Below are 4,618 nucleotides of genomic sequence, written 5' to 3' on the forward strand. Positions count from 1 at the left end.
CATACCATTCTTAATAGGAACCGGCTGCATAACGAATGCCATTATTTGCAATGTTCATACTTCAGCCATTTTCGCATTTACAAAGCCGAGGATGAGACTGAAACAGGTCAATGAAAGAAAATCAAATTTGATCTATCCCATACCAGAAGACATGCACTGAAAACATTATGTCTCGCCAGCAACCAGGTATGAAGCTAAAATTTGAAATGCAGGGACAAAATTATAATTGTATTTATATAGATGTAATGTTATGGACATATCGAATGTCATGCAGTCCTTCTTTCTTTCTTAAGCCTTAAGTTAGGTACCATCCCGGCATTTGCCTGGAGGAGAAGTGGGAAACCACGGAAAACCACTTCCAGGATGGCTGAGGTGGGAATCCAACCCACCTCTGCCTGTTGACCTCCCGAGGCTGACTGGACCCCGTTCCAGCCCTCGTACCACTTTTCAAATTTCGTGGCAGAGCCGGGAATCGAACCCGGGCCTCCGGGGGTGGCAGCTAATTACACTAACCACTACACCACAGAAGTGGTCAGGTCATTCAGTCAAATATTTATATTTCATTGCGATGCGCGTGTTTTTTTTGTTGTTGCTAGTAGTGTAACGTCGCACTAACACATCGAAGGGTTTCGGCGACGCCAGGATGGGAGAGAGCGATTGGGAAGGTAGAAGCCGTGATCTTACTTAAGATAGAGCCCCGGTATTTTCCTGGTGTGAAAATTAGAAGCCACGGAAAACTATCTCCTGGACTGTCGACGGTGTACTTCGACCCTACCATCTCCGGAATGCAAGCTCACAGGTGCGCGACCCTAATCGCACGGCCAACTCGCTTGGTGTGTTGCAAGGATTGTTCGGCTCCTTGCCTAAACGGTCAGCGTATTGGTCTTTAGCTCAGAGGACCCGCATGGGAGCCTTAGTCGAAGAATAAAACTCCACCAGGGGAAACATTTGAATACAGACCTCCGAGCTGACAGGTTCGCACTACGGTGACACTAGCTGAAACTCACGGTGTGTGTGTGTGTGTTTGATGCTGATTTGTCAGTATGGTTCTCAAGCCAGTCTTAAGTCACGAACAGATTTTTTTTTTTTTGCTAGTGCCTAGTTGCTTTACGTCGCACCGACACAGATAGGTCTTATGGCGACGATGAGACAGGAAAGGCCTAGGAGTGGGAAGGAAGCGGCCGTGGCCTTAATTAAGGTACAGCCCCAGCATTTGCCTGGTGTGAAAATGGGAAACCACGGAAAACCATTTTCAGGGCTTCCGATAGTGGGACGAACAGATTTAGCAACACCGCCGCGGCAAGTCCATTTGAATGGTTGTGTCTTGATTGCGAACAGTCCAGATGCCGAACAACGAAATATACCCTGTCCAGATTGCGAACAAGAGATTAGTGTTGACGTGAGATACATAAAACAGATACAATTTTCAAAACAGTCTCAAATGTAATTTTTGTTCTAGTAGTATTAACATTAAGTCCGCCTCTGTGGTGTAGTGGTTAGCGTGATTAGCTGCCACCCCCGGAGGCCCGGGTTCGATTCCCGGCTCTGCCACGAAATTTGAAAAGTGGTACGAGGGCTGGAACGGGGTCCACTCAGCCTCGGGAGGTCAACTGAGTAGAGGTGGGTTCGATTCCCACCTCAGCCATCCTGGAAGTGGTTTTCCGTTGTTTCCCACTTCTCCTCCAGGCGAATGCCGGGATGGTACCTAACTTAAGGCCACGGCCGCTTCCTTCCCTCTTCCTTGCCTATCCCTTCCAATCTTCCCATCCCTCCACAAAGGCCCCTGTTCAGCATAGCAGGTGAGGCCGCCTGGGCGAGGTACTGGTCATACTTCCCAGTTGTATCCCCCGACCAAGAGTCTGAAGCTCCAGGACACTGCCCTTGAGGCGGTAGAGGTGGGATCCCTCGCTAAGTCCGAGGGAAAAACCGAACCTGGAGGGTAAACAGATGATGATGATGATGATGATGATGATGATGATGATAATAATAATAATAATAATAATAATAATAATAATAATAATAATATGGGAATTTCTTTCTTTTCTTCTTTCTTGGACTACAATAACCAGATCTGTGGTCAGACCCGTGCCATCCCTCTAGTTATGTATTGATTCCCCAGCTTTCACTATCCACCCACCGCGAGTGACTACATCAAGGTTCACAAGTTAATATTCCGTAAGATGAGTCAAGCAGTACAAGTTCCCCAGTGGCGCAATTGGTTAGCGCACGGTACTTATAAGACAGTAGCCGAGAAATGCCGGGGTTGTGAGTTCGAGCCTCACCTGGGGAAACTGTTTTAGATACTCCATTCATTCCCTTGAAATGCTCTATATAATTGAATGATACTGGGTTCATGGTTTATTGTAGTTAGTTCTTCATATACTGGCAGCAACACATTTCGTTTCCCGGTAGCAGCAGTCTCAGAACCGTTAACCATTAACGTTACATGCTTCAAGAAAATATCCCGATAATCTTTCTTTCTTAATCCAGGGTTGGTTTTTCCGTCGGACTCAACGAGGGATCCCACCTCTATCGCCTCAAGGGCAGTGTCCTGGAGCGTGAGACAATGGGTCCGGGGATACAACTGGGGAGGATGACCAGTGCCGCGCCCAGGTGGCCTCACCTGCTATGCTGAACGGGGGCCTTGGTGGGGGATAGGAAGATTGGAAGCGATAGACAATGAAGAGAGAAGGAAGCAGCCGTGGCCTTAAGTTGGGTACCATCCCGGCATTCGCCTGGAGGAGAAGTGGGAAACAACGGAAAACCACTTCCAGGATGGCTGAGGTGGGAATCGAACCCAACTCTACTCAGTTGACCTCCCGAGGCTGAGTGGATCCCGTTCCAGCCCTCGTACCACTTTTCAAATTTCGTGGCAGAGCTGGGAATGGAACCCGGGCCTCCGGGGGTGGCAGCTAATCACACTAACCACTACACCACAGAGGCGGACTATCCCGATAATACTGGGCAATATTTTTCTTTTTTTTTATTGTGACTTAGTTGTCCCTAAAAGTGACTGGTTCCTTTTGCCTTAAAATGAGGGAATATAAAATGGTATGATGGTTTGTTTTGCGGTTTTGACTTTGTTATGCTTTTATTTTTTCTTCCCCGTTTTTTTTTACCCAAGTTTTGCTCCGAACTACCGGCGTAGAAGACAATAGAAGTCCCACGATACCAGACAAAGCACGGCAGAAGAGTCGCGGAGCGAAAAAAAGAAAGAACATTTTATAATATTTCTTATGGACATCTTTTTGGTTCCTTTTCGGTGAAACAAAAGCTTTTACGCTATCTTAAAATGCGAATGGATGGGTAAGATAAGTTTTGATTTACAAATACTAATATATTCTATCTAGGGGATAATGACAGTTTCAAATGACGGACCAGACGAGCCTTTTTTCGTTGTAATGGGCAGTTCTTGTTTATTTTTAGAATTCTTATTGCAGAAGTATTTAAAACGGCAGATTTAACAGGTTGTAGTAAAATTCGGTGCATATGCACTTAAAGTATTTGCACGTACATAAACATTAGGTGGAACTGCAAAAAATGTAAAAACAGAAGAACAAAGAAAATAACAGCAAACCATTTGGAATAATGTAAATGCCGCTATGGCTTTAAAAGTAAACAGATTTACGTGGTTTCTATTTTCGGTTGTATTCCAGTGACTTTCACGAAGAAGTCCTAGTATGTAATCTCACCTCGTACTTTTCAATTGTTGTTCAGTTTTTTCAAAAAGTAAGACTATACAGTCCGCCTCTATGGTGTACTGGTTAATGTGATTAGCTGCCACCCCCGGAGGCCCGGGTTGTATTCCCAGCTCTGCCACGAAATTTTGAAAGTGGTACGAGGGCTGGAACGGGGCCACTGAGTCTCGAGAGTTCAACTGAGTAGAGGGGAGTTCGATTCCATCCTCAGCCATCCTCGACGTGGTTTTCCGTGGTTTCTCCACTTTTCCTCCAGGTACCTAACTTAAGGCCACGGCCGCTTCCTTCCCTGTTTCTTGTCTATCCCTTACAATCTCCCCATCCCCGACAAGGCCCCTGTTCAGCATAGTAGGTGAGGCCACCTGGGCGAGGTTCTGGTCATTCTGCCCTAGTTGTATCCCCCGACCCAAAGTCTCACACTCCAGGACACGGCCCTTGAGGCGGTAGAGGTTGGATCCCTCGCTGAGTCCGAGGGAAAAACCAACCCTGGAGGGTAAACGAAAGAAGAAAGATTATACAAATTTCTTTCTTGTTCCGCGACGGTTCTACCATGCCTCTTCTATTGAAGTGGGATTCTCTCGGGTCGCCTAGGCTTGATAGAACTTATATTTGTTTTATTGGACGTTCGGTGTAAGCGCTGGGAAAGAAAATTTGAAAATATAAAACATAAAAATCAATCCTCTGTGGTGTAGTGGTTAGTGCGATTAGCTGCCATCCCAGGGGCCCCGGGTTCCATTCCCCGCTCTGCCACGAAATTTTAAAAGTGGTATGAGGGCTGGAACTTGATCCACTCAGACTCGAGAGGTCAACTGAGTAGAGGGAGATTCGTTTCGCAACTCAACCATCCTCGAAGTGGTTTTACCTGGTTTTCCACTTCTCAGTTGTGTCCCTTCGATCCAAAGTCTCACGCTCCAGGACCT

The 4,618-nt window shown here is 46.4% G+C and overlaps 1 non-coding gene across 1 annotated transcript; it reads left to right on the forward strand.

Annotated features, from left to right (window-relative positions):
- Positions 1-2,200: 2,200 nt before the first annotated feature.
- TRNAI-UAU (transfer RNA isoleucine (anticodon UAU)) lies at positions 2,201-2,290 on the forward strand. Its single transcript is given in 2 exon segments — positions 2,201-2,238; positions 2,255-2,290. It is a non-coding gene; the product is annotated as a tRNA-Ile (tRNA).
- Positions 2,291-4,618: the final 2,328 nt, after the last annotated feature.

This window comes from Anabrus simplex, chromosome 3 (genome assembly GCF_040414725.1).
Source record: "Anabrus simplex isolate iqAnaSimp1 chromosome 3, ASM4041472v1, whole genome shotgun sequence".
NCBI classification, from domain to species: Eukaryota; Metazoa; Arthropoda; class Insecta; order Orthoptera; family Tettigoniidae; genus Anabrus; species Anabrus simplex.